Here is an 11,153-nt window from a genome sequence, read left to right on the forward strand (position 1 = left end):
GACCTAAAAGTCTCACGGAAAAAAATACAGTTCCCAGAATTCCACAGCATCGAGCCGCAGCAGTCAAAGTGGGGCGAAACTGGGTTATTTCTGTATTGCGGATGCAGCCTTCATCCGACACTCATAGAGTTGTAGGATCGTAAAGGTGGAAGAGGCCACAAGGGCCGCCCAGTCCAAACCCTTTCTGCCATGCAGGAACTCTCAATCAAAGCATCCCCATTGACAGAGGGCCATCCAGCCTCTGTTTAAAGACCTTCCACAACTTATAAAAAACTCAAACCACTTATAACACATTTGGTAGATTCAATTTAGTAATTTGCAAAGCCATAGCGTAGTGGTTTCAGCATTGGACTACGACTCTGGAGACCAGGATACGAATCCTGGCTCAGCCATGGAAACCCACTGGGTGACCCGAAGCAGCTTTATTTTGGCCTGTCTGTATAGGGCCAATGATATAACAATCATTCAACACACCAGCAGTAAGAAAAAGAGGGTGTTCAGACAAGAACAGAAGACGCTTCTTTTGTTTCTTGTTGGTCTGTTTACATTTATATCCTGCTTTCCCTTCAAATGAAGTCGAATGCTACATACATGATGCTGCTGCTGCTCCTCCCAAACTTATCCTCTGCATTTCTTTTTTCAGGGAGGCTAGCGTGGCGTAGTGCTTTGAGCGTTGGACTATGGCTCTGGAGACCAGGGTTCGAATCCTGGATCAGTCATGGAAACCCACTGGGTGAATGGCACACTCTAAGCCACAGAGGATGGGAACAGCAAACTCCCTCTGAACAAGTCTTGCCAACAAAACCCCATGACAGGGGCATCTTAGGAAATGACTTGAAGGCACACAACTACAACAACAAAAGTGGGAAAGGAGCTGGACTCAGCCAAGGTCCTCTAGCAAACTTCATGGCTTCATGTTCAGTGTGGTGTAGTGGTTTGAGCGTGGGGCTACAACCCTGGGACCAGGGTTCGGTTCCTTGCTCAGCTGTGGAAACCCACTAGGTGACCTTGGATGAGACACACTCAGCCCCAGAAAACCCTGGGATGAGTTCCACCTTAGGGTTGCCATAAACTGGAAACGACTTGAAGGCACACAACAAACAAAAATGAATAAGGAGCTGGACTTGGCTGAGATCATCTAGCAAATTTCATGGCTTGGTGCAGACTCAGTCACTGAGATTATTCTCCCAGTCCCAGTTCTAATTAAGGTTCCCAGTTCAAGTTCCTCCCAAATTCTGAGGTTTCTGGTTCAAAACCTGAGACCTGCGGATGTTTCCTGATGATGGCTTTAAGCATCAGTTCACAGTTTGTTATTCAAACACACACACAAAGCTTGAAAGAACTGATTTTCTTCTCTGGAAATGAAGACAGGAATTTTAGGTAAGCAGCTGTTCCCAGATGAAGGTGAAATGAGGTTATTCTTCTCACTTATGTAAGGAGATGGGACAAGACACATCAAACACATTCAGATACATTAACACCACACTTGCAAACACAGGGGTTGCACAGACCACCCTGAAAGGGTGGCCTGCAGCCACCCGTTTTTGCCCCACACGGTGTGGCCTCCGCTCCCAGTGAGTTCTTTTTGTGCCACACGTGTGGCGCCATTACCTCATGTGCACTGATGATGTACACATGGTGCGGTGGCGTTTTCATGCTGCACCACACGTATGACATGGTGGCCCCTGTGTGAACAGGGGCAAACCATGATGGCACCCAGACGGCGCAGTAGGGCTCGGGAGTGTGCTGGCGCTCTGCTCTCCCAAGCCATAAAATCGGCCCCAGGCCAGCGCTTTGCAGCAGTCTGTACTGGGCCATAGTTACCAAAATGCAGTCCAAATGATGCCTTTGGGAATTTTGTGAGTCAATTGTTTTAGGACATCAACTGATATCCAGTTACCTCTGAATCTGAGCTTGGAAATTTTACCGTTTGCACTACAAATCCCAGAATGCCCTAGTGGCTAGGGAACAGGTATACTGGCTGTGCTAACTGAGGGATCTTGGAGCTGTAGTCCAAAAATAACTTTTCCAAGCTCTGCTCTGAGCCCAGAGCTTGTATATAGCAATCATAAGCAGAAGCTATATAGCAATAGCAACTACATTTCTATAATGCTTATCAGTGAACTAAGCACTCCCTAAGTAGTTTGCAGTGTATAAGCCAATTACCCCCAACAAGCTGGGTACTCATTTTACCAACCTACATCAGGATGAAAGGCTAAGTGGATCTTGGAGCCCTCCTCTAGGATCGAACATAAAACGTTGCTATTGGTTGACTTAACACGAAAGCGTATGCAACAATACATTTGCTGGTCTTTAAGGTGACGACTGTTTTACTGTGATAAACTGACATTGCAGCATCATTCACAGAAACTATTATTCACACATTAATTTAATTTTAATTTTCTTGAGAGTCATCTAACTGAGTTGTTAATATCACATCTTCAGGTTGCAAATTCTTTGCTGTACTTCCTCCTCTGTGTCTTTAATCTTCTGCCAATCAGCTCTGTGGAATAACCCAGAGCACTTCCAGCAAGAAATGCTGGCAGATGTTGGGCATGCTGTTGGGCATGCTGAGACCAGTAGACCAAGCACCTGCAAACCACATGCAAAATCATATCTCTATCTGTGCTGTTTCTTTTTAGTACAAGTAGATAAGTAGTCTTGCAGCAGCCATGCTCCAGAGTCCAAGGCTCAAACCGCTATGGCACACTGACTCTCTCCCAACCAACTGTTTCACCATAATTTGTCTATCTGAAAGTAGTGATCCTATTTATTTATTTATTTGATAAATAAATATAACCCCACCGTTCTCCCAGGATGGGATCCAAGGTGGAGGCTTTGTAAGTAGCTTTTCTTATGAAGACCCTAAGTTGACACCATCTCCTTGGCAGGTTTTGTTCAGAGGGTGTTTGCCATTACCTTCACTTGAGATTGAGAGACTGCAAAGTGCCAAGGTGACCCAGTTAATTTGAGATTCGATCCCTGATCTCTTACTTCAACATTCAGAACTCAATATCAAACAGGAACAGAGTGGTTTTAACTTCTTTCTATACTTACTGCTTTTCTATTCTCCCCTCCCTGCCTCCCTTATCCAGCCTTTCCACAGCTAGGGTTTCAGAAAATTGTAAATGCTCCTTCTGCCTTTCCTTTCATTCTTGAACTCTTTCCCTCTCTCCCCTGGAGAGAATTCCAGCCAGTCATAATGTAATTTCATTATATAAGATGAGGTATCTGTAATTGCTTATTGTCTGCTTCCAATTCTTTCTTTCTTTTGCTGTGCCTGCTAGACTGGAAGCCACTGGCGGAAGCATTCATCTCTTCAGATCTTACTATTATAACACAAAGAATTTTAAACATTTGGCAAATAACAGTAGCAAGGGTTAGTCCTTAAAAAGTGAGTGGAAATCAACAATTTGGTTTAGTTCTCTAACTGTCCTGACCTCCATTCCTGGGTTTTGCCAAGAAGACCAGGCTCCAGCAAGAGTGTAGGTTTCAGATGGCAGAGATAGATGAAGGGAAGGAGTTGCAAAATCCATAAGCAACCGAAATGTCAAAACCAAAATAGCAACCCAGGGCAAAAAGATAGGATAAAAAGGCAGACATAGTCTGGCAGGAGTTGGAGGAGTCAAATGACTTCTCTGAGCAAGAAGCTGCTTACAATCTAGAGGAGCCGCTAGTCTTGAGATTTCATAGAACGATGTGGAAGATGGTTAGTTTCTTATGGTCACCCAGGTTCCATGGGTAGGGATTCCCTCTAGCAGTCACAAAGTGCAGTCAGTGTTCTTCCTGTGGGTAGCCATCTTGGTGGTAAAGTGGATAATATGCCAGCATCTGATTTTGGGGCCTCAAAACACCAACAGTATAGTTATTTCGAAGAGTCAGGACTCATCCTGACAGTGCACCATATTAAGAAACCAGTTCTTGCAGGGTTTTTCTTTTTTTAAATGTTGACCCTAAACAGGAGTTTTGCAAAGATAATAGGTCTTATTTGCCCACTGAAGAGCAAGCCAGCCTGAAACAATTTGTGTGACGGCAGGAATAGGTCACAAGCCTGTTGCTAAGAAAATCCCCAGGACACAGCTAATGTGAGTATTGTAAATTAAGGTCACAGTGAGCAGGGAAAATAGATATATATCAGATGACATGATTGTCTCTGTTAATTAAAAGCCTCTGTATTTGGAACTTGGGAGTCCTAGCTGCAATGTAACATTGTATAGCCCTTAACATGTATTTCTTTGCCTATTTCATATTTGTATCCTATCCTTCAAATGACTTTCCTAGTCACATACCACCGACAACTAGCCTGAACTGGTTAGTTGTTATGCCTTTTTACTCCCTTTGTTCATTCCACCTGCTACAAAAAAACATTCAGAAGGGCTGCTTCTGTGAGTTGGCCCTAGTCCCTCTGAAAATCATCTTCCCCTGGAGCAAGGGGCAAGGAACCCATGGCATTACATGTGTTGTTGGACTCTAACTCCCATCAGCCCCAGCTGGCATGACCACTGGTCAGGAATTCTGGAAGTGGCAATCTCAACCATATTCTGGAGTGAAGGGCCTAGAATTTGAACTATTTCATCACCTGCCAAGGACAAGAAAAGACTGCCACCTTTCCCCCTTCACCCTAGACAACTTTTAATATTCCTAATTATTTTGTACCTTTCTCTGGCTTTAAAGTTTTCATTAAAGTTTTTTGGCTGTCAGTCTTGCCTGGAAAGAATTAGAGTGTAAATATAACACATGATCAGCAACCATCCATCTGGTGATTCCTTTTTTCTGTCTTGCAATCCTGGAAATTTTGATTGTTCTGTTAGCACATATGCAAATCTGCTATTGTGGCTATTTTGTTTCTCTGTGAGACTTCGAAGTAGCATTCAAAGGAATAATCTAGGAAGTCAGCAGTCTTCCCATCATGTCATCAATGAAACCTGGGTGCAGCCTGCTGGACACAGAGCAACATAATGCTACATATAACACAGTGTTCTTCATTTACCGTTTATCTACAATGAATGACCTACTTTGCATTGGCAAGCTTCTCTCTTGCAGTTCATGGAAGGTCAGTCAGTAGATTGCGATTTACTGTACTGGTGGATCTCTTGGTGATCTGCAGTAGACTGACAAGAGTTTTTCTTTTATTTTCTCCTCTTATTCTCTTACAGTTGACCAATAAATTAAATGTAAACAAAACAAATAAGTGGGATACAATCGACTAGTCATATGTATTGACAGTCATTCAAGGCCGGATGTTCATTGTGACCATATTATTAATCTCCAATATGTTTTCCTGAAGGGAATTTGATGTGGAGGTGGAAGCCAATGCCCTGCACATTTGTTAACTATGGGGTTGTCCACATGGGCTGAAAGAAACAGTCCTACCCCATTTTGAAACTCACCTGTACAGATGATGCAGATGGCTGAAATGGGAGGAAAACAGCCCAAGCTGCACTCTAGGGCTTAATACTGGAGCAAAATAAATCCCAGCTTGTTCCAATTCAAGCTGGAAACAGTAAACTATCACATCAGTGTGTGGACAAGGAGCCAGGCAGCCACCAGTGCCATTACTGGCCATGATTTTTTTGTTACCCACCCATGAATTGATCATGCAAGCACATGAGGGGTCAGCTGAACCATCAACCCATTGCACTCCCCGCATGAAGCAAAATGACAACAAGCACATCATATTACCAACAATGAAATGGATTTAATAATTTTAAAAAACAACAAACTGGCCAGTACAATGGGGATCATTGGGGGAAGAGAGAGAAGGGGAGTATGTATGAGGGGGACATCATGGCTAGATGGGTGCCTGCTGTGTCACTGGACATATCAATGTGCTGTACGGTCAGTTGATCCATTGTGATGGCATCCAATGGGCTGGCAGTTTGGAGGGATGGGGAAAAAGATTGGCCTCTTCTCCATGTATTCCTGCACATGTATTTCTGGTTGAACAGGGAAAAAATAATGGTGTGGCATGGCTTGTCGGTGCAATTTCTAGTGAGTCACGTCATTTCATGATAGGTCCAAAGTACAATAGTCTCAGTTTAGTCATTTTGTTTCCTAGCAAGAAAGCATAGCATAGATTTTCATAGCAGGCAGGAGAACTGCTACCCATTTTAGGTTTTGCACAGAAATGCCTGCTTTCAAGAGCCAGCGAGGCGTTATTGTGGTTAAAGAGTTGGACTATAACAACTATACCACCCCACAGCTATGAAATAGCCAGTCATATTATCTCTTCACAGGATCTATCTCACAGGATTGTTGTTAAGTTAAATACGAAGAGCCATATTTGCTGCCTTGGATTCACTGGAAGAAAGGCAAGAGTTAAAATAATAATAATAATAATAATAATAATAATAATAATAATGAAGGTGTTTTTAGACTTCTCTTTGCTCTTTTTAAAGTATCTAACTGCAGTTACCCACAACCCACCCCTCAGCTGGAAAGGTCTCATCTTTTCCAAATTTAAAGAGCATTCAGAGTCACTTCTTGCTGGCAACCCAGGAAACCATCAATGGTCCAGCCATTACCTTCCATTCACAAACCACCCACTGATCTTTCTGGACCATTAACCAGCAATTTGCCTAATAAGTAAGGGCCACCTGCAGTCTAGCTATACTTCCCCTGAGATTTAAGCCAAGTAAAACAAATGCAAAAAAATAACTGCCCAAAGTTACCCCTGCATTCAAAGCTCTTGTAATGAGCACCAAGGAGAACTGTGGGAGCCATCTCAGAGGAAACCCCCCCAAAGTGTACTCTCTCATGCACAACCCCCTTCATTTTGAAAGGATCTTTTGAGAAGGAGAAATTTTTAAGAAATGAAGACAATTCCTTTCCCTACTCCCTGTGGTATCTTCTTTTGCAAGTGGCTTTGCTTGAGGGAAAATCTGTCTTTGCCAGTAAATCCATTTCTAAGTCCCATGCTGCTCTTTATTTGTGTGTGAACGACCACAGAAGTGAGCACATTTTGGCCTTGTAGGATCTGCTTTAAAAATATATGCTGGTGATCACTACTAATAGTGATCATGTGCAAAATGTGTGTGGTTGGAAGGACAGTTAAGCCAATTGTCCAATACATCCCATGGGTACACACTATATACACAAATGCATACCCAAACATTAATTTAGTAGGTCAGGAATTGTAACATAATGAATAAGAAGTAACCAGAAGAACTGAACAAAGAACTGGTCAAAAGTATCTACAGTATTTATTGATTTATTTAATATCCCACCACTCTCAAAAGGAGAGCCAAAATGGCTTAGAATATATGGTAAAACAAAACAGCCAAATCAATACATGGTACAAAGGTTAAAAAAGCATTAAACAATCCAATCAAAACATTAGTTTTAAAACATTTATTAAAAATAACTCAAAATATATATTAGAACAATACACTTGTTGCACATCCTTCTATCCCAACCAGATTAAAGGCTGAAGGACTATTTAAATAGGAAGGTCTTTGCCTGCTTGGTGAAAAGAGAGCAGAGAGGAGGCCAAATGAGCAACCTGTGAGAATCATAGGGTTGGAAGAGACCACAAGGGCCATCCAGTCCAATGCCCTGCCATGCAGGAATACACAATCAAAACACTCCTGACAGATGTAGACACATCTGTAGACATTAATGGAGACATATCTAAGACCATGGGCCACTTCCCCCATCTGCCCTTTTAAAGTTTTTTCTTCCCAATGTTGAGATCTTGTTATCTGTGTAAGATTCAAGCTATTATCTTCAACAATTGATGAATTCATCCCCCAAATAACTAAACTTAAAGCCCTCCTGGTCAGATTTTTCAGACTCTTAGCAAAAATGGTTCTGTTAGCGGCTGTGAAGTGCAACCCATCCCTTGCCAGATGTCCACGTTTCTGAAAGTGCACCCCTGGTCCAAGAAACCAAACAGTTCATGACAGCACCATCTGCACAGCCAGTTGTTCACCTTCACTATTCTTCTCTCCCTTTCTGGGCCATGCATTTCAACTGGGAGAAGAGATAAAATGACAACCTGTGCATCTAGGTCCTTCAGTTTCCTACCCAGAGCCTCATAATCCCTTGTGGTAATCTGAAGGCTATGTCTTGCAGTGTCATTAGTTCCCACATGGACCAAAAAGAAGGGAAAATGGTATGCAAGCTTTTGAGTTCTGCACAACAAACACTTCAGGAAGATGATAAAAGTGAGAGTGGAGGAGAGGAGGAAAGTGGATATCATTTAAGCCATGAAAGCTTAACTTTTTTTACAGCCTTAAATGGAATGTGGAAAGGCACTGTTTACCTTCGAATTAGGCCATGTTACAGGGATTGGGGAAATGTGAATTTCAAGATTTTGTTGGATTGCAGCTCCCAGCTGTTTAGCTCATTGGAACTGCAGTCCAACAACAGCTGGAGGGACACATTTCCTGTAACTGCTCTATTGAGATGGTTTCAGGTGGCACTTAAGAACACTCTCAGGGTATGCTGGGAAGAAGAAGCAAAAGCTTACCAGGCAACCCTGCCCCAGAATATAGTATAAAACCTTCTTGAAAAAGTCGGACGTTGGCCACACCATTATTATTTTTGTTCTGCAACAGTATGTCAGTTAACAGCAGGAGTAGAACTTGTGATATAACATTATGAAAAATTATGACTGCGGTTATGAAAGGAAGCACGCAATTGAGTGACCTATCTGAACAACAGGAGTCTGTATTATGACAAAGCAGTTGGCCTATATTATTGACCTCTAGAAACAGTATTTCAGGCTTGCCGCTTGAACCTCAGAAAACATTTCAGACAACTGCACACTGAATAGAGGTTACTCATGCCTTACATAAATCACATCAGCACAGACTGGGGAGATTAGAGCAAAGCAGATCCAAGGTCTGGGGATGCTGTCTATTTTACTGTTTGCATTAGAAATGAAGGAATAGGGCAAATGATGCTGGAAGCCTGCCAGATCCTCCAGAAAGCCAAAAAGTCACTTATGCAGGGCAATCCCACATTCCTCCCCAGTGCTGTATAGACCTGGGATTCATGTTCTTATTCAGCCATGAAACTTAATGATAAATTTGAATACACACACACACACACACACTTTAACTCATGTGCAGTTGTCTGACCTGTTTTGTGAGGTTCAGGCTGCAAACCTTAAATATTAATTCTGTTTCTGGAGGTCAATAATAGAGACAAACTGCTTTGTCATGAAACAAATATCTCTTGTTCATATCTATAGATATTCAGAAGGCTAAAGCAGGATGCAAGAAGTAAGGTAAAATTAAAGACCAGAAAAGAACAGGAAAAGAAGTCAGTGCTGGAGGAGCATATTTAGGACTAATTTATTTCAGCATGAACTTTCAGGGGTTTCAATCCACTTTTTGAAAGGGACTGATAGAGCATACTATTATGAATGATCATACAGTTGTGGGGATGGATGAGATTGTGATGGGAAACAGAAAGAAGGAATTGTGACCCTAGTAATAACACTTCGAAAAGCTGTGTCAGATTATTTGTTTGAAAAGGGATCTTACAGCAAACTACAACCACACCCCAAATCCACAAACAGCAATGCATTTCTTGGGCCAACCAAAATGCACAAAATACATGATGCAAGCTTTCAAAGCTCCACTGGCTTCTTCATCAGGCAAAGGTGTTGAAAATTCAAACAGGAGAAATAAAGGAAAATGATGATGTCTGAGTCATAGCCCTACATTTTGTCAAGATGTCTCTCTTCAAGGAGAGTTGGATTGCTCTGCTTGGCTAGAGAATAGATCAAATGCTTAATAACTCAACATTAAAAATGCTTTTGTTCTTATGCTTTTATGCTTACATCCGTTGCTCCAAATCAGTATCAAGGAGTTCTATTGTGTTAGTAGTATTTTATTTAGTTAGTTAGTTATTACCCACCTCTCCTCAAGGCTTTAGGCAGGGTACAACATAGATTAGAATACAATATATAACTGATCATTAAACACTTAAAATTAAAATACTTAAGTATAGGATTAAAATGATTAAGATGACCATTACACATTAAAATCATCCAGATTAAATATACCAATTTAAAATTCATAGTTTTAACTCCCATTCTGATTTGAATATCTGTATGCTTTAGAACCTATATTTTATAAAAGTTGTTCATGCAAAGAGGCTGTTTTAATAATAATAATAATAATAATAATAATAATATAATCTGTAGTCTGTAACCCCGCTTCAATCCATTGGGAGAGGTGGGGAAACACAAATAAATTATTATTATTATTATTATTATTATTATTATTATTATTATCTATCTCCACATTCTGCCTCCTCCCCCTTGGGCTTCCCATGTCCTTGAAATTCTTGCCATGAGTATCATATTCACTCTCAATTGGCCAAATTTTCTTTAAGCAAAATCCTGTAGTAAGAGGAAATAAAGCTGTATCTGGAGCAGATGTCAAGTCAGTTTTCAGCATTTCCTGAATCGCATTCCAGAAGTACTACCCCACCCCAATGCTCCAAGCTAAAGCAGGCAGACTTTTGATGTTACTCATCAATTTATGATGCCCTTACAGCCCCTTCATAATTTTTTGCAATGAGTCTGAATCTCAGCACTATTTCTCAATCTGATAATCTTACCCTACAAGGGCCAAAAGAAAGAACATTAAAAATGAAAAGTACATGCAGCCACACCCACTGCAAATTTTGCTGTGGATTTCCTGGTAAGAAACGGAAGTACCAGTTTTCTTGGGGGTCATTCACACTGCAATATAGCACAGATTTCAAACCAGTTTAAAAGTGGGTAGTTCCCACTGGCGCCAGGTTTTACACAACCGGATTGGGGTTTTGCACACCTGATCCGGGGCAAATCCCCCTCAGTGGGTTTTTCTGGAAACAGGGGTTTTCCCGTTTCTTTTTGTAAAACCTGATTCTTCCTGGGTGTTGGCAAATGTGAACTTGTCCCCAGTCATGATCAGGTCAAGTTCACGGGGAGGGATACAGGTCAGAGGGTGGGCAGTGCACCAGTCGCTTTACAAGCGGCTTTACAAGCTTTACAAGCGGCATTTTTTTGGGGGGTAATTTTTATTGTGTGATAGATTATGCGAATGCTTGTGCTACATTGTGTATACTTGTGCTACGTAGGTTTCCCTTTCAGCAAATTAATTCCCCACCTTCATGGTACCTCACCAAAAACACTCATTCAGAGAAATACATGT

The sequence above is a fragment of the Sceloporus occidentalis genome, unplaced genomic scaffold (assembly GCF_023333645.1).
Source record: "Sceloporus occidentalis isolate IW3139 unplaced genomic scaffold, rSceOcc1.0.p SCAF_9, whole genome shotgun sequence".
NCBI classification, from domain to species: domain Eukaryota; kingdom Metazoa; phylum Chordata; class Lepidosauria; order Squamata; family Phrynosomatidae; genus Sceloporus; species Sceloporus occidentalis.